The 23,900-nt window shown below is 36.6% G+C and overlaps 1 long non-coding RNA gene across 1 annotated transcript; it reads right to left on the bottom strand.

Moving 5' to 3' along the window:
* Positions 1-14,248: 14,248 nt before the first annotated feature.
* Positions 14,249-16,961, bottom strand: LOC137189407 (uncharacterized). The gene is made up of 5 exons (XR_010929632.1): positions 15,827-16,961; positions 15,587-15,716; positions 14,930-15,496; positions 14,666-14,845; positions 14,249-14,355 (listed from the first exon to the last, which is right to left on the bottom strand). It is a non-coding gene; the product is annotated as an uncharacterized lncRNA (long non-coding RNA).
* Between the last annotated feature and the right edge of the window lie 6,939 nt (positions 16,962-23,900).

Genomic DNA, 23,900 nt, shown 5'->3' with positions numbered 1-23,900 from the left:
ATTGTCTGCCCTTCCCTGTAAAGATAGCAGCAGTCATATACCATTATGCAAAATATCACAGTGTGTTTCAAGGGCAGGTCTCTTTAACTCTCTTGGCTTTTACTGAAGTGACAAAGGACGTCCTGTGACAATTTCATTTTTGCACGTGAACTGCATACTGTATCCTTATAAACAGCAAATCATTTTTCTTCTGTATTCTTTTACACATTTGAAAAAAAAAAAAGCATAATGAGAATCTGGTGTGTAGGCTTCATCTTGTATTGCACATGCTTACTCCAATCCAATTTCCTACCAACTGTCCAAGGAGACGCCCTATACTGGGAACAAGGGCGGTGATGGAATCGCAATATTTTGAAGTAAAATGAGGTGCAGAGGTGTAGGACACTAGCAGATTTAATGAGATGGCTATTAACAGATGGACACATTAAGCTGTGGAAATGTACAGAATATTTCCCCTGCTAGTCTGTGTCTGCACATCTGAGAATTAGATTTAAAGTACAAAGGATTTTGTTCACCTTTTCATGGCACCTGATAGTTGCTCAAGTATCTGAAGTTGTTGTATCCCCGACATGTTCATTTTCAGTAAAAAAAAAAAAAAAACCCTCTTTGTTATCACAGTGATTGCATTTTATAGTGTGTGTGTGTTACTTTTCAATGAGATCGTGACCGCAGCTCTGTCTTCTGAGTCAGAATCACACTGTTTAAAAATGGAGGGAAATGATACTCTGCCGTCCCTCCACATGTGATGCTAATTGATCTTGAAACGGAGGAGTGGCGCACTTGAGAAAACAGATTGATGCTCCTCATCTGTATTACAGGAGCCAGAGTTTGTTGCACATACTGATCTACTACTGATTAGATGAGGAATGAGATTATAGTCAGTATCAGCCCAAGTGTGAACAACTCATAAAACTTCGATGATGCAAACAGTATTTCAGCTCCTGTGATGAGTTATTCAAATTCTGTTGTATTTACATGACATCCCTTATGATATTGCTGTTTTGAGTGCACAAATTCAGAAGACAGTATGGTCTGATATGTGTATATTATGTTTGTTCAAGGGTTTGTTCATCATTTGGCGAACTTGAGACCCAATTTATATTGATGGAACCCCTTTGTCACTATTTTTATGTAGCTCATATAGTACCTATGTATTTTTTGGCAGTGGGTGTAACACACTGTTTGCAATTGTTATCTGGAATTTAAAAAATCCTCTTCCAACTTTATATTCTTATTTTTTAAAATCATATTTATTGTGCACGATGCTTTCTATTGCATGCCATGTCTGTCATCTTTGCTCTTGTGGCCGTCAATGTTTGTATTATCTGATCTTAGAGAGGGAACGAGTCTAACAGTGAAGATGAACTACAAAAAATGGGAATGTAGCAATAAAAACATAAAGATGCAATGCATTTCATTTTATTTGTGGCAAGTTTTCTATGAATACATCACCTTATCAGAGCTGAGGAAATTATCTATTGCATTTATTTATGACTACCAGTAGGTGTTGCTGTAACTCTGCATGTGCATATATTATTTGGGGGGGTGGGGGGAGCTGGTGGTTTGGTAGTGGGTTAGGAGACCGGGGATGGTAGACGGAGTGAAATGGACAGTGACGACAATCTGATTTGCCTTCATATTGTTTCCCATATTTCCCATTTGTCTGTTCCCGGGGGTCTAGTGTTAGAAGAGTGATGTGATGTTGCTTAGAATACTCACTTTTCAATTACATCCTATCATCACCATTATCAACAGCAGCAACATTAACGGCTAATCTGCTTTCAACTATTTTCCAGATAGCGTTTGAATTGAAAACCAAGAGATTTGTGCTTAAAATCTTAACAATAGAAAATATGAAATCTGGATATTTCACATATCAATGTCCAATCTTTTCTTTTTTTTTTACATCAGTATAAAATTTAAAAAAAAAAAAACTAAAATCTCCTTTATTAGTTTTAGTTTTTAGTTACATTAAAATGGTATTTTTCTCTATAATTCTGTATCTGTTGTCCTAAGCTATGCAAACAGACATTTTTAATGAAATATTTAATATACTGCACATTTTTAAACATTAAGACTATATATACATTAAATTAACATTGGCTAATTATTTTCCTCATGGTTGTTCTACATGTTTCTGAATTGTTTAAAGTACACTACAGAGCACATAAAAAAGAGAGAGATGACCAAATATTTAAGGGATGAGCTCTTTAATATTTTCTTTTCTTTTTGTTGCTTAAAGGCTTTTCAAGATCTTCATGCATATGAATAACGTATTGCATTAAGCTGCCACATTTAAACTTCACAATCTTACTTCAATAATAACACCACATATTGCACTTACACAGTAAGCTTCATATTCACTCCATCCCCCTTTCACTGTGTTTACTGGTGGCATCAACTTGATATGTCTGCATAGCCAAAGTACTTTCTGTACTGTATTTTACACAATGAGTGAGAGCTACTGTAGTAATGTTATACTTGCTGCAGGGACTGAATCTGTGAATCATTAGGGTCATGGTATTCAAATCTCAGATCATTAGCTGCAGGGTTTGCCTACCGTACTTCACTGTGAACTGCATAAAACTGAGAGGGAGAGGCAAAAGTCTCCTCTTACACTATAGAAGTAGCTATGGCCATTGTTTATATATTGTCCAGATACTATATTGAATGTATATATTCATTTACTTATCCATTTATTCATGTGTGTAGCCCATGCAATTTCTATTTAGATGTATGCATGAAGCTGTATGGAGATATGTGCACTCTTACTTACCTACCTTTTGCCTTTCTTTTCTATGTTTTTTTTTCTTTATGCATCTGTAAAAAAGAAAAAAAACAGAGGAAATAAAATGTCTATACTGTACTTCAGTATAATTATTATTGTGCCAGACAGAGGTGAATGAGTCCATGACAATAATTTCTCTTTGCTGAAGGATGGAGAGAGCTATCGGCTCCAAATAGCTAATATGTTATTATCCTATCATAGGGAGTATGATTATGACCATAATTATGAGTAAATATGAATATGTATGACATGAAATGGACTAAAAAGGGTGAAAATTGAACCCGTACACTGTTGCATCATTCAGGACTTATTGGCTGTTGAAAACTGATACCCTGCTGTTATCTTTTTACGGTATATAGACAATATATAATAAGGATTTTCCCACCAACAGTGCGGGTATAAGGCTGCAATTTTCACCTTTCTGAGTCTTTGAGCTAGTATGTCACCACTGTTGGTGTGCATTTCTACTCCTCCTCCTAATGTGGACTAACCTGTGAATGAAAGAAGTAAATTATACTCTCTCTTACAGATAGATTAGGAGAAACAACCCACATTAAAAGAAAGATAATTAATTTTAATTGTTGCTTTGGCTACAGCCTTATGGTTCAGGATTATTGTGCTTCTTCACCCCCACTGCCCTTTCTTCCCTAGTGCCTGACCGGTGTGTGTTGTCCCTGCCAAGATCTGAAACATTATCACAACAGGATGTAGGCTGGGATAACACTGAGAGTGCTTCCTCTGCAGTGTCAGTCACCTGGGAGATTCTTCAATTATCATTGCATTTTAATGTAACTTCTGAATCCGAGCTGTGCAGCAACTCAAAAGAACCAAAGAGAGGGGGCTACATGGGCATTCAACTTATGGGAAAAAGCTGGATTGATCTTGTTTTGCCTTTCTTATTGTTTTTAAAGTGGTTTTGTTGTAGTGTCTTTTGATATATAAGGAAGCTTATGTATGGAAATATTCTAAGTCGAGTCCAATTAATACATGTAGACTACATGAGGTTAGCAACTGCTGTACATTGCTGTGCAAAGGCAAGTTATAGCTATTGATGGCTGTGCATAACACCAAAATTATTATTCAATTCAATTCGATTCAATACAACTTTATTTATCCCTGTAAAGGGAATTGTATGCAGTCGTTTGTCACTGGATCATCATTTCTCAAAGTTTCCAAGCTGATATCCTTACAAGCTTACACAGCCCATTTGATATCCAACATAGCTATAGCAAATACTGATGTAGGAGTATACATTTAGTGCGTAGGTTATCTAGCCATCATAGGCAATACTGGATACAGCAGTGGATGAGCAAGGAAGAATTATCTTGAATAATCTTGGATTTAACATGAGTTGGATTGAGTTGAATATATTTTTATCTGCACTCCATCCATGTAATTTGTGTGTTTGTGCCTGACATTGATGCCGCCTTCTCTTGTAATGTGGTGGCTGGCTGGCTGGTTCTCAACTTTGAAATAGGGGGCTCAGTAACATAAACTGAGGGAGAAGCGAAACAGAAACCACGGCAACAGTGACACCAGGACTGTTGCTAGGCTAACCAAAAGCAGGAGCATGATGCTGCTAGCCACAGCTGCTAGCATAGAAAGATAAGCTAAAGTTACTACCAAAGTACCAGCGCCAGAGTTAGAAACAGAAGTATGACATTTTCTTACTCTTGACAAACCAGTTGCTGCCAGATAAAAATGAGGACTAACTTTACCACAAGCTGGACACTGTTCCTGAGGGATTTAACCATACAGTCTATGGATTTAACTAACCAAAAGGATAATTGGCACGCTTTTACAATCAAGTTTTTTATGGAGACCTATGACTAAACAAAGAAGACACATAAATGGAGAAGTTGTGGGATAATCCTGGACACCCCCTGACTTCTTGTACCTGTATTTCTGAGGTGAGAGTCACAGAAATAAGTAAGGTTTTTTTTTTATTTATTTATTTTTTTTTATTAAACATTATACTTACTGTAGGTTGACATGCTGTGGTGATTTTGTGGTATCAGTTTGGTATGGTGTGTTGATAAAGTTTGGCTTTGGGATCGTTGAACAGCATTGATCATCACCAAAACAGCTGTGGTCAGTTTGTTTGTTACAAATAGTTTATTTAAGACATTAATGTAGCCTAGTTGTAAGCAGACAGATTTATCAAGAACTACAACTGTGGGCACCCATAAGTGGAGGCTGGTGTATAAACAGATATGAATGTCAAAATACTAAAATATTATTATTAACAAATACTTTATATTAATAAACACTTAAAATGTCCTTTTATCTGCTTATAATGACTTATGATTAAACTGTGATACGAACCATTTGATTAAATGTTTGTATACTGCTATTAAATAAGGGCACTTAAAGCAAAGTGTTAGCAAATTCATTTGCGTTGTTGATATTTTATCTTTCTTAAGGTTGTTTGCATTGTTGGTCAATGATCATCATTCTTTTTCTGGGGGTTGATCTTGATAATTTAATAATGATGCCTAGTAGTGTGCTTGAGTTGTGTGTGCCAGACTGCATGTTGTTTTTAATTAAATCAGGCTCATGCCTGTGATAATAGTATTCAGGTGATTAATTATTTTTAGTGAAATTTCTGCTATTTTTCATTTACACTGGAAGGGGCATAATAAAATGTAGTCTAGACAAGAAAATAGACTTTTTTGTCATATTCCAGGCTTTTGCAGTCATACTACCAGCAAAATGTGCATAGAATGCATTATCCTGTCAGGTGATGTCAAAAACAAGTTCCCCATCCTCTGGTTATGTCAGGGCCTTCATAGATTTAACATGCCAATCTATAGCTAATTGTAGCATATCTACTATTACATTAGCAGTAACCTATAAAAACAAATGGAAATCCAGGACTTATTAAAATAATATCCTTCATTCAAATTGAAATGCTGAAATGTCTTATTTGTGTGTACATGTGGTACATTCAGTATTCAATACAATTTTTGATTTACAGAATCAAAGTAAAAAAAATTGAAATGAAAATGATGAAAATGGCATTGACACATAGTCCAAAACACAACTCTGCCATATTTAAACTGAAATTGAATGTTAAAATTGACTTTTCATTTGCATTTTTAAATTGGCTGACCTGGGAATTAAGTCATGATCTCAATGGTTATGTAATGCATCTTGTATGGTGGTGCAATTTCAGTGCTGTTAAATTTTCGCTTTCAGCCTGCATTGCTAGTGAGCGCCTCTGTGAAACAGAAGCATGTGATCTTTGCTAGTACAGTACATAGCCTCAAGTCCTGTGTGGTGATGTTGGGTGCCAGGCGTTAACTGCAAGGGCAATAAAGGCAGCTCATTAACACAGGAAAACAACAGATGTACTGTAGGAAAAGGAAAAAGGTGGCAATCATAATGGGCGCCTGATAAGCTACTATACTTTTACCCAAAACTCCTAGCCCCACAACTGTTCATCCAAGGTCTGCGTGGGATCAAATACTGTAGTTTCGGTTGGTCAGCATCAAGAACCAGTAGTTCTGTTTTTGTTGTTGATGGTTCAGTTGGGCATATTGATGGATAATCCTTTTGTACACATTACTCAACATTTAACAGTTTTGGCAATGATCCTTCAAATATGGTTATTAGATGGTCGTCACAAATAAATATATAGCTGAACCATAAACTTTATTATTGAAGGTAACTCAACAGTAAAGTTGACAATAAATTTTGAACAGTAAACTAAAAATGCAGCCTATAAAACATTTAGGTACTGCAATTGCTAGTTACATATCTACCAAGATATGGCAAGTACTGATGAAAGGGAACGTCAGCCTGTCAATATATCAGCCTAAAAACAAAACAGACAGATACGATAAACAAGACAAGCATTTAAACAAAGCAGGAATATGATCATAATGCTGACCTAAATGAAATGCAATTACTGGTTTGCATTTTTATTTGAATAATGACACATTTAACCCAGGTTAGGTACTATTTCTAACTGTGTTTTGAGTAGGTATATTAATTTCCTTCCCTAAATTTTGACATTAAAAACTGAATAAAGTATGCAAAACCTTTTTGTACTTTGTACTCTCACACTAGAAAAGTGATGATCATACACAAAGACATGCAGCTTGAATGCTTTATCAACTTGATATTTTTAGTGTGGTGTTGATTGACGCTACTTTTCCACATGCAATGTACAGTGAAAATGGAAGAGGAGTGGTTCACATTTCAATTATCATTAGCATAGTTTGAACAATAATAAGCTTTAATGATTTTGCTTTATTATAAAAGTTTAGTAATCTTATCATTCATGTCATGGTGTTTGACATGCATACTGAAAGTTTGCAGGGATGGCATGAAGTCCACCTGCAAAGTCAGAGAAGTAATGACACCTCTGAGTTAGTGGGCAGAGATTAATGCATGGATTTGCTTGTGCGAGAACATGCGTTGAATGGTAAGAAAGGTGCTGCTCCTGCTCTGGGACGGTGAGGAGTTGATGCAAATTCGATATGATAATGATGGTCCTGAGAAGAAGAGCACAGGAGGCATTAGGATGCGTCAGCACCTTCGTCTCCGTCCTACAGATGGAGGGGGAAGCAGAGTTTAGTTAAATCTTCATTGTTCCAACTACATGATTTCATTTTTTGAGAGATAGTTCAAAGGCACTTTAAAATGACAGATGCATATTAGATAAGCAGTCAAGCAATATGCAAAATACAATTTGTTATCTTCTATTCATAAATAGCCATCTGGATTGTTCTATTTTATATTGCAGTGTTGACCACTCAGGCTTATAAGTCTAACACTATCATCTCACAATATACTTGTGGGCAGAATATTCATGAAATGAATAATATATATAGTACTTTAATTAGCAGGTTTTCCTGTACCACCAACATCGGCGGGATTCATTACTTTTGATATAGGCCTAGTTTACGTGTCTTATATTCTGCAGAGCTCTTTCCAATTGTTAATAGGCATCCATGAAAAAAAAAACGCCCAGCAGCCTGATGACAGGAAGTGTGAATGTGTTTTTAACTATTTTAACATCATATAGCCCTGATTTGCCATACAGTATCTGATAGCTGATAGTGTTCTGCATTTCACTTCAGTGGGACTGCTACAGTATGTTACTGACACAGAGGCTCCGGCAAAAAAACAAAAAAGCAGCGTCATCTGGCATGGTGCTGTGATGGCCAATCAAATACGTGCAAATGCACTTGCCTGGCAGATTAGTTTGTATGAATGCTGTATTTCTACTGTTTACTTGCAGATCATTGAGATGAAAGATAAAAGAAAGATAAAATTATTGCTGCCGGGATGACTTTCCAGAATTATAAAATCCTTTCTCTCAGTATTATAAACTCTTGTGCAGGGCTTTGGCGTCTGAGTCTTCAAACTCATGGATCTATTACTCAAACCAGCCTTCCTGGATTGCATTAAACGCTCCCACCACTTACTGCTCAGTAATAGTTTTACTTATTAAAACTTCAGTCAACATTGCTTACCAAAGGTTATTAATATTTATACCCATCACTTACCAAGTAACTGTAACAATACGTTGAAGAGTCCATAGGCTGCCAAGATCAGACAATTCACATAGGGTAACAGCAAACAACTAATACACATGCCAGTCTCACTCTGCACACTTTGTTTCTCCAAAATACTGTGTTGTAATTGTGTCTTTGTTAACTCACTAGACTGAACACCACCCACATATGCGTTCATTTGTCCCTCTTGTATTGATTTTCAGTATCTGTCAGTCTTGTGATGAACTGTTCTCTGTAGGCAAAATCTTATCATGGGAATGGATTCTACATGCTTCAACGGTTACTTAGATACTGTATGGTACATTTTGAGCAAAGTTGCTTGTAATTGTGTTCATTACCCCCAAAATCCACTTACCGTACTGCTACAGTATCTGATATTCCCGCTCTGAGATAGAGAAGAACTGCTTTGACCTACGCATCTACAGATGTCAGATGTCACAGCTTATCATAAAAAAGGATTTATGAATTAGCTGCATTCTGTCTAAATCTACATGTGATTTGGGAGTGTGTGGGAGGAAAATTTTCTGGTATTAGACAGAAAAAGAATTTCAGATGAATTGTAGTTGGAAGCAAGAAAATAAATATTTCATTACTTAATAATCATGCACCAGCTGTTACAAAAGAAATCCTATAAAATTGGCACATAACTTTCTATGTACAATGAAATAACAATTAAGTGTCCTACACGGCCTGTTGCTGGCTTTAGTGCAGAGGAGGATTTGTTTTTATCTCCACCTAGCATGAGTGGGTGGCTGCTCTTTGCTCACTGAGAATACCATGATCCAGTGGAAAAAAATGCAACCAGAAACAAACAAACAAGCAATTCCAGAGTTTATACAAGAAAGGGTGTAAGATAGCATACTAACCCTGTATGCATAAATGTACCCCTATGCATAAATGCTCTGGGGGTGATGTATACAGTACAATGATGTCTCAGATTTTGAGAGGTGGGTAAACAGCGTTTATGTGCATTTACTTTTGACTAAACCCACTTCTGTAGTGATTTTAGTTATCTTCTGCTGTCACTTTTCTCTCTCTGTACTTTTCTGTCTGACTATATTATAAGAAAATATGCATCAGAGTGGAATCATAAATTGGAAAATTTCTTTTACTGCCTACATGAAGAACTCAGGCCCATATTTCATTAAAGCCAATGATGCCTACAGTATATGAGCTTGCACAGCAAATCCAAAAAAGAGGCAGAAATAAATCCATGCAGCTCACCAAGTAACGGAAATTGCACAGTGCAACCAGAATATTGAATGTGTACTTAAAAGTAAAAATAGTGCATCAATAACTTGTCAGTTCTTTTATGCAAAGGGGATGGGCTGCTGCTTCACAAGCAATACATTCTTAAGTTGTGAATGGGATGTTTACTGCATGTGTCCAGCATGATGATATTCATATAAAAGATACATAAAAGTAATACCAGTGTAGTTAAGCCAAGGCCGCATATCTACTTGCTCTGAATTCCAGTGGTGGTGAATAGCAAAATGCCGTTTGAATATGATCCTGAGACATACATAATTTAAAAAACAGCCACTCGATTGAACAACTCTGTTGATCCCATTGAGTGCTTAATTAGGATCTGGTGCTTTTTTGATGGCCACACCAGAATGTTTTGTGTTTATTTAAAAGTGTTTTCCTCCACGTCAGGACAGGTCACTCACCTAAATTATTCTATCCATACAAAATTAAGGGCACTTTCACCATAATGCTTATGCTTACGGTGCATACTGATGGCTAAAGCCACTCTCTCTCATTGCTTATTAATACATATGCTTTACTCCTTGGTTCAAGCTGCAATCATAATGCCCACTGAGAACTGTTAAAGTGAGCTTTGCAACAAACCCTATGCATACAATTTCCACGTGCCATGATTCAGAGTTTAAACGTTGCTGCCTCACCTCAGTTTCCAGCAATACCTACTGTACTGTTACATGCCCCATCCTCCAACGGCACTCTAAGGTTTACACAAATATACAATCAATCATGTTATCTGACAAATATAACAATATAATTTCAATTCAATTCAATTCAGTTTTATTTACATAGTGCCAAATCACAACAAAAGTCATCTCAGGGCAAACTGTTACATTGGTTTTCATAATTTTGTGGCATTATCTGCTCTTTGTTAAGTCACCGCTGATGTATCTCATACCATCTCCCTCAAAACCACACTGTTTCTTCTTATTATTATTCATAGTGACCTCCTCTTGCTATTGTTTTAACCCTACAAATATTTCTCTTTTCCCTGACAAAGTTCTGAAAGTTCAGTACCTGCCCTATACAGCACCTGTCCTATTTCTCAGTGCTGGCTGTGTATGATGAACTGCATCTCCTCTGTTTTTTTGAATGTTGAATATTTCTATCTCCTCCTATGTGGGAGATTTAGATTACTTGATCCATAGTAACACTCCAAAAATTATTTGAAGGTTCGCAGCTATTTCTGTAATAGGTGAGCTAACCAGCTGAATGGTAATAATGTAAATCATTGAATGCATTACCTGAGGTAGCAGGCCAAATTTCAGGTGCCACAGCTTTTACTTTTCTGATCTCCAGTTCTCTATAGTTAGATCGTCCTATCGTCATCCTGTGAGATTGGCAATACCTGATACGATCGCCCAGGGGTGGGGTGATTTGCTGAACAAAACTCGGGAGAGAGTAGAGTTGGGTATAACTGCGGTTCATTTGCTCGCCTACATTTTATTATAAAGTCTGCACTAAAATAAAATGTTGAAATTAAAATTAAAATGAACCATTGACTGGAACTACTGTAAGAGTCACAATAGGCGCTTTTGGACCAAACAGTTCTGGGGACTCCCTCACAGCAAAAAGTCCAGTGTTGAATTAACTCCCACAGAGTTGATTTCAGCACTTTTACAGTGTTTCTATAGCTCCACACTCTCCAGAGTTAAATGAACACTTTCACATAGTTGAACATATAATATATAATAGTTGAACATTTAGCACTACACAAAAGTTCCTTCTTTAACTCACAAAACAGAGTTTAAGTAACAGTAAGCGATTAGATAAATAACACTGTTCTGAGTTACATTTTTTACTATTCGGACAGTTTTAAGCCCTTTTCACACATGCACTACAACCCTGAAATTTTACGGACATTACCCGGAAGAGCTGTACATGTGAACGCAAAAAAGTATATCACTTATTTGACAAAAACTAACTAGTTGAGAAAACATCTTTTAAAAAGATCATTTCAAGAATTTAATTGTTTATCAAATTCTCATCTCTGAGGGAAAAAAATTTAATTGGCTTGTCCTTATTTTGTTGAGGCTGAAGGTTTCCCAGTAATAAGCAATGGCTATCTGATGCTTTTTAGCAATTTATTTGGTTATGTTTTTGAAAATTTTAAAAAATAATCTTTAAACAGCTTGTGTTTGGCTTCAAACCTCACACACCACATATAATAAGGGGCCAATTTTACTGATAGAAGATGAGTAATGGATCATAAAATGATGCTTAGATATCAAGTTTCTAGTTTGTGGTGGTCAACAATCAAATGCTTTAAATATATTGTCATACCTACAGCGAGAGAAAGTGAAAAAATATGTTCATTATTTGAAGTAAAAACAGTAACAAATTCCAGTCTTTGTGTCCTGCAGGAATGTCACCAAACAAAAGAGGGATGTTTTTTCACGAGACACAACGTTTGAATAGAATTCAAACCAATGCCATTGCCAGCACTCTCCAAAATAATCTTTGTGGGACATTTTTTTCATCACATACACATTACATACATTCTAAAAATCCATAATCAAAAGCATAAATCCTGGAATGTAAGTCCTGTTCTGACATAAAATGTCATGTGAGTTATCCAAAAAGCAATTTGATCCCATCCTGAGCTGAACCCTCATGAAGATCATGCATTATACCAAATGATTAGTTATTACAAATGTGGATATACTTCAATGAATTAAGTGTAGATTTTTTTTCAAACCATATAGTGACTTCAGTTGTAGGTCTTCCTGGAGAGACTGGCAATGCATTTCAAACAATCTTTTCCACAAAGGATCACCTTAGGATCATCCTCACTCTATACTGTTTGAGAATCGTTCTTCTCAATCAACGGCGACAGAAATGATGACCACTGAATGACTCATTAAAACCAAGAATTGTGTGCATCCAGGGATTGTCTTCAGTGATATGTGAGATTGTACCATATACCTGCTCATCAGAAAATGGAAGTCTTAGCCCTTGACTTTCCATTTTTTTCATATCATTTATCAACAGTTCCAGTATAACATCAAAACTATACTTGTGCCAATCTTGTGCATGAAAAAGTGATACCAAATGAACGTTCATCAAAACCGAATTCAATTTTGGGGGCAAGTTTCTGACAACAAAATAAAGACAGCCAATTTTGTGAATTCCACATTTAGAGCCATGAGGATTGACAAAATCATCATAGTATACTTGAATTTGTAATTTATGTCTTTTTTCTGTAAACAAGGGGTGGGTTTTAAAATAACTTCCATCAAAAAAGTCAGTATAAGTGTCAGGCTCTGATCAATACTCTTTCTTTAGGAAAGCACAAATGTCTGGATTTCTGCACATGAAGTTCAATGTTTCTAAAATTGGCACATTTATAAAAGTATCCTTCACAGGTACTTAACCATAAGTACAGTATTTCTGTTGTCATATATCACCTGTTGTCATATATCGCCTGTTGTCATATATCACTCCCAGTGTTATTGCTACTGGCTTGACAAATCCCCATTTTAGGCTGAAGTTTTTATTTTGTTTTCATTCTGTATTCAGATTTGTGAATGTGGTTTTCAAATTTTTCAAAAGATTAATTTATCACAGATATGTTAGGGTCAGTTATAGGTAAAGCAGAAATAACGATATGCTTTGCCTGCGAGCAAAGCTCACTCCTCCAAATCTCCCACAACTGAAGATCCCAAACTGTTAGAAATCCCACTCGCGTGTAATTTGTCCACAATAGATGCACATGTGTCTTTGGTTTGATCTTTAGTAAGTCCTGAATCACTGCTCTCAGAAGAAACACTGGAAGAGCTACATTGATTTTGGGGATTAAATTGGTCCTCCAAAGCATGTGCTTGAGATGAAGTCGCAACTGGCTCTCTAAAGGAAGACGCAACAGTTTAAGTTTGAGCTGGACTGTGCTATGAACACTATTAAGGCGCTTCTGAAAACCTGCATATGTTAGGAACTGATGCCTTCACCCTTGCTGAGAACAAAACAATATGAACTTGGGTCCAGGATAGTATCCATGTTGAACTCTTAAATGTGAAATCAACTGCTGACTGCTGGGATACTGTTTCTGACACATAAAACAGGTCAGCATTGTTATAGCCTCTTACTCACAGAGTGAGAGCACTACTGGCTGATTAAGCAGTCTGGCTCTCAAGTCTCTAAATCTGGGTGACTCCATTTTCCCCACATCAATATTATACACTGTTATCTGCAGGAATGTGTAAAAATTCACAAATACAACATCATAAGACAAATTAAACACAAAATGTGCTTTGAAGAGTTCATCAAATGCCCCGAGGGAGCGATTTGCCTGGCATGAGATGAGATGCTTGTCCATGGTGATGTAGAAGCTGTCAATCTTGCTCTTCTGACGCCCAACAGCAAGGAGGTACAGCTGCTGGCCCTGCTGGTTGCAGAGATGCTCCTCTAAACTGCAGCCTGACCAGGGTTGAGATGACGAACCTGAACATTAGACACAATAATAATGCGCAGCCACAGATAAAACTACATTATAGAAGTGATTACTGAAACATCTTCTCACTGGCTAGTGCAAGATGGGAATGCCTGTGAAGACTTAATTTCAGTTTCATCCATTTTTTAACAATTTACATTCTCATTTACACATGTGGCTAAGAAGGTGATGTGAAAAAATATGAACACCTTAAAATCACATTAATATTATAATTACCTTATTAAAGACTATAAGTCTCTTAACTGCATCACATTCACTAATTCTGGAGACTTCAGTCCCCCCGGTGGTGTTGGTGGAAGGAGATGTATCAACAACAATGGGGGCCATTTCTTGGTCGTAGGCAGACGACAAAGAGTCACAAGAATTAACTGAAAACTCTTGAAATTTAATTCTTTTCCAGTTTGAATGAGAACAGGGAGGCATTATGAGATAGTTTTAAACAGTCATCTGTCCATTGTTCATATTTATCCCAATCCAAATAAACTTTCAGAGATACACAGAATAAACAAATTAAAATACTATCTCACAGGTGCTCGCGTTTCCCAGTTTTAATCATATAGTCATAAAAATAATGAATGAAGCAACTATAACTGCAATTATAGCAAATGGTTTAAAACAAGCAAAACAAATACAACCTACTTGTCTCAACCAGATCACTTCCTGGGGGAATTTATGCTGACTGCACTAAGCGACGCAACTCTGGTGTTGAAGTGAGCTGCTTAGCCTCTTTATGACATTTGGCTTGAAGAACACATCCCATTTCTGAAACAGCCTGGAGGATGTCTCATCATCAAATAGGAGCATGAAGTCTTGATCCACCTTTAAGAAAGAATATATTAAACTGTTACTACAGGAAATACTTTTACATTTCAAGCCATTCTAAACATTTCATTACAAACTTACCAATCCCTTTGTATCCAGGAATCTTGGGAAGGTGGAGAGGACATCGACACTTCTGCCTGGGTTATTAACAAGCTTCTGACAATGCTGAAAGGTCTCTGGAAAATCATTGAATGGTATGGTTGAACAAAGACATGGCCTCTTGGCAAGCATCCTCATCAAGCTGCCTTTCAACATTAACAGTCCTTTGAAAATGTGGGCCTCCTGGAGAAAAGTCAATAGAGCTATTTGGTGGCAGTGCAGATCCTCAATGAATCTTCCTTTGGACTGTTATCAGACGCCAAGAAATGTGAAATCCTGTGCTGCTTGCAGCATCATAGAAATGTTCCTGAAATGAAAAATATTAAGTGCGCTGTAATACTCGGCTTATAAGAGATCTCAGAGAATTCAAATGTCACTGTCATGCACATAGCTTCGTGTCACAATATGCAAGTATGACATGAAAGTGTCATGCAAACAGTAATAATGACTATTACACGGCCTTTCTTGGAATATGGATGCTTGAGGGAAGGGAACAGCATCACTATCCCAAGAGTGCACTCCTCTCTGATTGCTTTAGTGGAGAGGTGCCTGAGAGGAGATGTTAAATTAGTAATTTAAATGTATGCAGTAGCCATGCAGTTATTTGGCACAAATAAAAAGGATATGAAACACACATACCCATGATTATCAATCATGTGAGCCACCAGTATGTTAACCATTTCTCTTCTTGTGGCATCTGTTGTTTGGTACTCCTATAGTAGTCTACTTATTCACCACTGGACTTCCCTCTTAGCACAGCTTCATTCAACTAATAATAAACAAAAACATGAGAATGGTGATAAACAGCTTTTCTACAGACTCAGAGTGAAAAAATGTGAAAGTGTTCAGAAACTCATGAGAATCAAGCTTTGTTATAACCTGTTTAGCAGACATTGCAACACATGTATCCTCAATTCTTTGTCTCTTGCCAGGGACCTCATCTATGATTACAGTTGATGCACTTGAGCTGAAGCTTTGAGTCAGACATCTCAGAAGCAGAAGACAAGAAGCAATCAGAAAATTCTAAAGGAATAGAAAAAGTGTGGATAATTTTATTCTGTAGGGTGTAGAGTGCTTGATTATACCTGCCTTTACATCCCACCGTGATTTGAGAAAAATGTTAGCACCACCCCACACTGCCTTGTCTAATGAGGTCGCTGAATATTTCTGCATCAACTTCTGTCCCTGTTCCATGCATCATGGTATATAACTTTTGCATCAGGAGGCAGGCAAAGTCTCTTGATGACTGGAAAAGATAGTAAGATAAAACTGAATGTGCTTTTGAAGTCAACACTGTTTCTTGCCTCTCAGCGAATGACTGTTCACGTTAAATACATTCATCCACCACTGCATAATCATTAAATAGACCTAGAGCATTTTGCCCTCGCAAAACCCATTCCCCCTTAAATCCAAATGTGAAAGTTGATGATTGGCTTTTTTTTTTTTTTAATTGACTGTTTTGGTGTATATTATGCTCTACACTCTACTAGGCACACATTGCAGAACTGAAAATGTTTAGCAATTTACCCCCATTTATGAAAGAGTCTGCTGAAGGCATGTAAATAAATCAGTCTACATCATTAAGGAGCTTGTAGAACAAGGTTTTAAGAGAATATGGGTGTATTTTTAAACATTTTTTCTAAGCCAAGCTAAAGTAAAATTTAATACCTTTTACATGGAATTGCAGAAATTCAAAAAGTCCTTCAACCTTATCCAACTTCACATACTTTTGCTGTTGGCTGTAATTCACCTGGGCCAGCATTTTTACTGAGACATGCAAGAAAGTTTGACAAAGTAAATTAACATTTAAAGGAAGAACAGTAAAAAATAAAGTGAAGTCCTGGTCACACAGACAACCAGACACATTAAATGCGCGTGTCTGCTTGTTGGGACACGTTTTTGTGGCCCCTTTGATGTTCAACTGCAGACCCACCACCGTTAGCTCCAGCCTTAAACAAGATTTTATACAGAAAAAACATAAAGCTTTGTTTTCCATCGCTTTGAGCTTGCCTGTGAATTGTTGTTGAATCGTCATTGATAAAGTTGGAGGTTTTAGTAACTACCGGTTAGCTAGCTAATGTTACCATAGACTGCCAGCTAGCTAATCATCTGGCGGTTGGTATAGCAATGTCACTTTTGCGCAAGATACAACAACAACAACAACAAGATGGAGGACGCCGTGATCAGAGCTGTGTGTTTGTTGTGTGTCGTGTGTTTTGTGATAATAACAAGGTTGGAAAGGAGACATGCAAATTTAGACTATGTGGTTGTTTTGCACAGGTTTTTAAAAATGGTGGTTGCTAGTGCTGCATTGGCTCATGACCAATTTGATCAATCAACATACACTTACATCACTCAAGGTTCCTCTTCTGCTTGGAGAGTACCTATCCTGAAGTAGGAACTAAAAAAGTCCCTCAAAACGGCGTTCTACGATCATTCCCACTTCCTGCAGTGTGGACACAATAAAAAGGGAGTAGTTCCTCTAACAGTTCTTAGAGCTATGAAAAAGTTCCTCCAGTCCAAAAGCGCTTATTAAGTCAATGTGCACAGAACACACTCTGATTCAATTAATGTAGTTATGGTCCTGATTATGTGAGCATAATTACATTACAATATTTGAAGCTCTAAGCCATCTAGAAGTTTATGTATCCTTATTGAATATTTTGCAAAAATTTACAAAACTCTACTGGTTCAAGAGGGGAAAAGAAGTGTTTTAATTTTCTCAACAACATTATTCAAAAATGCCATATATCTGAAATCAATGAGCTACGAAACCCTAATTCAGATTAGATACATGCCAGTAATATCCATTTACCTGATAGCGTCTATTGATTGTCTGGAAAAGACAGAAAACAGCAGTAGAATAAATCAAGTCCTTTAAAATGGGCTTGCTTATGGCTTTGGGATATAAAACACCACCATCTGACTTCATTACAGTAAATGGAAAGTTGAGACTAAAGCAGAATGGTTGATATTGGCTTTAGCTGTGTCTATATTTGAAATTTTCGTCCATGGAATTTGTTTTAGTCTAGACTTTGGTGAGACAAGCAGGGATACAGTATAAGGAAATATAAAAACATCAGTGGCCATGCTGTCATCTCCATGGATGTCACTGAGGGTAAACAGTGGAAAATGTTTCTCTCTTAATGTACAATATTTAAATTCCTTCAAATTCAAAATTCCTTTCAAATCAAGAACAGTAGTAAAGGCATGAAAACCTCAAAAGCATCAATCAAATAAATATAATGTGAATCAGGAATGAAAATACTTACTTCACTGTTTTTAATTCAGTTACCAAGTTAAAACTTTCTGAGAATACTGACAGTATTATTCACTTCCTGCCAAGTGAAAAAAACAGGGCAGTATAATGTGAAGAGAAACGCTTGGCTGGGTTCCTTTCCAGGAATAATCACTTTCAAAGTGAAATGTGAGTTGAGGAGTCGACTCGGGATGACCTCGGAGAGAGTAATGCTTAGTAAAGAGTAAGTAGGCTTGATCACAGAAATTATACATTCAAAATGTAACCAGGTTTGTAGTCTGTAATGTAATCTATTGGTATACATGAGCTAATTACCATGACATTACATTACTTTTATTATTATTATTATTATTATTATCATTATCATTATCATTATCATTATCATTATTATTATTACTATATAACATCAAATTAAAAGTTCAGATTGCTTGCAATCATTTGGATAACAGGACTTTGTAAAACAAGAATACAATATGATTTCATATGATATCATTTGAATACACTTCCACATTCCAAGTAAAAAACACAAATAAATAGGATGAATCAAAGTCTGCAAGCCAGTTTAGGCAGCCCTTCTTGCTTCACTCACATGGCATACTCCTCTCACTGCAACATACAGTGCACCCTTTTAATCACAGCGATGTACTTAAGCTGTCAGTGCTCTGCTCACATTTTTGCTGCATGCGTGCTGCCACACTGCTCACTCATGCTCCAGCTGCCGCTGCTACTGTTCATGTAGTGTTTCAAAAGCCCCAACACCACCCCATCATCCATTTGTAGGTTCTGACTCTTCCTCCCCCTGGGGGGGAAGTTAGCATTGTCACCCCCCACGCCCTGCTGTGCTGAACTTGATGTTGCCTTGTTAGGAGCGAAGGGTTTAGAGCCTAGATGCTAAACATTAATGCTGTATGTAATAATCTATTCCACGTGAGTTGGCTGACTGAAATACAGTTATTGCTGAAAAAGATTCTGGCACTCCTGCTGCTTTATGTCAACAAGGAATTGCAAATTCTTACTCTGTGAAATATTTCATTAAAAACCTGCAGTGCACCATCACATAACTTTTTCACAATATAAGAACATAGATGTGGGAAACTCAATATTAGGGCGTAAAATATGAATTACATGGGAAATCCTTCAGATGGAAGCTCTCAGCAAACTGCAGATGTTTTGTGCCATGAAAAAGTATTCCACTTACTAAATTAAATGTATCTTTTCAGTTTTAATGAATAAATGCAGTACTTTCATTGTTGAACCATATAATTTTGACACTATGAGAACAAGCATCAGTACCTCAGGTTTGAGTGAACATATATTGCAAGCCAGTGTGAGACCACATTAAGCACTATACAATAACCTCTGAATGATAACAAGTCAATCAGGAATTCAGCCTGCAGCACCATCTCATCGCTTACATCAAAGTCTTCAGAACTTTAAAAACAGCTTACTGTGGTTTGGAAGTTAGAAGCTCCAGCTGGTCCTGATTAACACTTTCAGGATGACACCCATTACACCCTTTCTTTAAAGAGCAACTATTAATATTCAAGTGAGTTTCAAAAAATGCCTACAACTCTTAGTTTTTCTATTTTTGAACAGCTACGCACCTACATTGTTGCTTTGTGAGAGCACTAGAGAGTAAAAAGGAAATATTTAAGTGCTTCTCCTGTAACTTTCTTTCATGTTTTATTACCTTTACCTCACTCCTAGTCTCATAAAGAGCTGTGAGATGAATCACATATAGGCAAGGCTTAAAATGGACAACATAAAGGGCTAACAGGGCCAAATAAATGACAAAAATCATAGTTGTTGAGAACATTCATTGCCCTATTATGATGTTCATGTGTTATGACCTTTATCATATTGTCTGAAACCAGAATACTGAATTGTCAGTTTATTTTATGTGAACATTTCAAGCCCTCCAGAACCATCATTTTCAACGCTTTATGACTGCTAAGAGTGCACACTCATAAAAAGATTCATGAATAGCAAGCAATGATCACCTGACTGATCATAGATTATTTACATTGAAAAACGTGAACAAGGGGTCAGAGGCTCACCTGTGTGGGCATATAAGGTCAGAGTGCGAGTCGGGTGAGGGGTAGACACAGGCAGCAGAATGTTATGTGTGTGTAAAATGAAATGAGGCATTGTTATTTTTTTATTGAGTTACAGAATGTAAGTCGATTGTAAGTGAAACTACTTTTGCAGGAGAAAATCAAAACAAAGAACAAGCTTTGAATACTGACTGGAAATTCAAATACCTTATGCAACAAATGAATACCAGCCTCACACTGCAGAATAAGAGCCTTCAACAGAGCTATACAAAAGCAAGAGGTTTAGTGTTATTGGTAGACCAATAGTAGTTTGGAGCCATGTTGTTCTTTGCACCATAATGCATCAGAATTCAGAGAAATCGGCAGGGAGATCACAGTGGAAGCAAAGAGCCATTATAAAGCCATTTACCAGACAGCTCCCTGCGTAGTAGCAAGGTAATGAACAGGGCTCAGCTGAAGAGCTCACTCACTGAGGAGCGCTACATATACTACTTCCACTGAGAAAGATGGAAAAACAAAGGATTATCTAAAATTCAGCTGGGACAGGCCTCACCTTATTGTATGATGTAAAGTGTAGAAGAGTCCTGCATCACCTTCTACTACTGCAGGTCCTATCTAAACTACAAAATAAGTCATGAGCATTTTCCAATCTGGTACTGCTATGGTTAATGTATTGTTAATGTATATATGTGTTCATGCAACTACAACTACTCGGTTAAGATTAAGGGAAAGTTGCCTTAATTTTTTAGAAGAAATCAGTGTTTATTGATGGTACAACTTTTCTTTGAGCTATAAGAAGGTCAAAATATTTCTTGCTTCGGTGTTGAATGTAAAAATAAGTTGTTTAAAGCTTTTTGTTCAAATTACCATTTTTGTGGATTTTTTTTTGAGAGTGCACTGTTGCTCTTCACATAATTTTTCCAACACTATATTCAGAAAATGCTTTAGCAAACCAGTCTGTCCTTGAATACCAAAGCCCTGGTTACAGACTTCAGGTTGATTATAGATTGTGGACTAAAATTCCAAACTTGCATTTAAAAAGATCACTAAAAAAGCTTCTTGCCATCTATAGAGCATCTCAAAAGTCAAACATTTTCTCATACTAAGTCTCAAAAAGCTTAAGAGTGCCTCACAACAAGTAGAGTGACTTTACACCACTCAAGTCCTAACTGGTTTTCTGTTAAAGGTCATTTAAAGTACAGAATAATTGTTAAATCAATGTGCACAATTTTCACTGTAGTTAACTAGTATACTAAAATCATAACACCTCATCCTCAATCATTTGACCTCTTTTTAAGATAAATCAATGTCTTTTCTTTATTACTCACAATACTACTTTATGTATAACACTGATAACAAATTCATCATGACGGGTTTTAAAAAGCTGTCTGAAACATGGTTATGTTTTTTTCTTTTTTTACTAATTGTTATTGTTTATTTTAATTTGATCTTGTTTTGTAAAATACGTTAGGCTCCATCTTTGCATGAAAGGTGCTATACAAATAAAGTTATCATTATTATTATTTAGCCTATTGTTGAAATACAGTCAAAAATGTTTATAGCTATTTCAAATGGCCAGAATCGTAGACGGGGTTAATACGTTCATAATGGTGCACACTTTTGTACGATCTCTGCAAAGGCATTTAAAGTGTAAAAAAGTGACTTGTTGCTGCCAGGTTTTTTTTTTTTTTTTTTTTACCTGTGTTGGACTATGTGTTAAATGCTTTTAATTCCAAAATGAAAGAATTTGAAGCAGATTCCTTAAGATGTCAATGTTTTAATTTACCTGGTTATGAAACTGACTCCTAGAAATTTCTCTTTTGAAATGTGAATTCCCTGTTTTTTTTTTATTGATTAATAATTTTTTAAATGTAACCTTTACATTTTATTAATTAATAATAATTATTATTTGTTCTCCTTTTTCACTTTCTGTTTGTAACTATTTGTTTTTTTTATGCTGCTGCCTGTCTTGGCCAAGTTTCCCTTGAAAAAGAAATTCTTAATTTCAATGGGATTCTCCTGGTTAAATAAAGGTTAAAAAATTATGCAATTTAGAGAACAATTTAAATTTTCTGCTCTGGGGGCTCAACTTAAGTCAACTCAAGCAATTAATAAATCCTGACAGTGACTTTTTAAGACATTTTACAAAGTAACCATGCACTATTTCCATCTTCTTATCATCCTTTTTTAAAAAAGTACTCCATACTTGGAAAAAAAAAAGCAAGCACGATCTGTGCAACATACTTGTCTCCCTTTTAGCAGAACATATGCATGTCTTGATGATAAAGCCATAAACTTATAAACTCATCAATTTTTCCCATCCCTTTTGTCTATAACTTGTTCTAATATGTTCCCACAGCTCTGTTGCTGGGGATTACATCTGTGCAGAAGATGGGGTGGCCCCCCACCTCCTCTCACTGCCAGCTGTTTCAAAGCCTACGGCAACCATGCATGTTCATTTCCATTTCAATCTCTCACCCATCCTTAGTTCTACTTTTGTCTAATGTAGCCAGACATGGTGGCATGGTGCACACTCCAAGGTTTTTCCTGACTCAAAATGAGGCAAAGGTGGAACAGCAACTGGGACCCACTGAGCTGTGATTTATTTAATTGTTTTTATATAAACATAAAGTTGAGCATGTGGAAGGCCCTAAGCAGATGTGTGAGGCTTCATTTGCCTTCTAAGCACTGGCTATGACTGAGATAACCTTATAACTCTAGAATTGCAAAGAAAGAAAGAAGAGTCATTTGGTGCTTAACCATGACTTCAAGGTGCAATAAATGACATTCAGCCTCACTAGATGTCAGCAAATAACTATTTTCTATGTAAAAATATCGTGGAGTAATGGCAACCTGAGCAACCTGCGCATGCATGTGAGTGTGCATGTTAGTGTATGTGAATCCCTCTGTGTCCTCTACACCCATTTCTAAAATGACAGTTGCGTCACAAACTTCTCAAATAGGCAATGCAATCTTGATCCATATTTGATCAGCACTGCCTAGTTTGACAGTTTGATCTGAGTTTTGTGAGCTAAATTGAGTAATTGTTTTGGTCTGAGATGTTGGCGCTATAGTGCGACATCTAGACCAAGAATAATCTTTTTGCCAAACATTATGTAAATATAACAAGGAAAAGTTGTTACAGACCACTTCATGTGCTACTCAAATACCACCCAAAGGAGATGGTTTTTCAGCACTGTATATTGCTTAAACTTCACACTGCCTACACTGACTTAGCATTGTGCGAAAAAGGGCAGCTCCCTCCTTCATTTCAGTGAGACCACTGTGTACTAATCTGTTGAATAATTTGCTAATTTTTGCCAAATCCCTCTTCCCCTCCTCTTAGATCTGAATTTGTGTGCATTTCAAACCAAATAAGTTTAACACTTTGTAGGCCTTAGCTTTATAGCTAAGGTTGTGAAGTTATACAGCTTCATAACTTTGTAATAGGGCTGCAACTAATGATTATTTTCATTATCGATTCATTTGTTGATTATTTTCTCAATTAATCGATTGTTTGGTCTGTAGCATGACAGAAAATGGTGAAAACCTTCGATCACCATTTCCCAAAGCCCAAAGGTGGTGAAATGTCTTCTTTTGTCCCAAGAGTCCACAACCCAAAGATATTCAGTTTACTCTC

This window comes from Thunnus thynnus, chromosome 1 (assembly GCF_963924715.1).
Source record: "Thunnus thynnus chromosome 1, fThuThy2.1, whole genome shotgun sequence".
Taxonomy (NCBI): domain Eukaryota; kingdom Metazoa; phylum Chordata; class Actinopteri; order Scombriformes; family Scombridae; genus Thunnus; species Thunnus thynnus.
The sequence above is the reverse complement of the archived record's forward strand: the minus strand, read 5'-3'. Positions and strand labels throughout refer to the sequence as shown.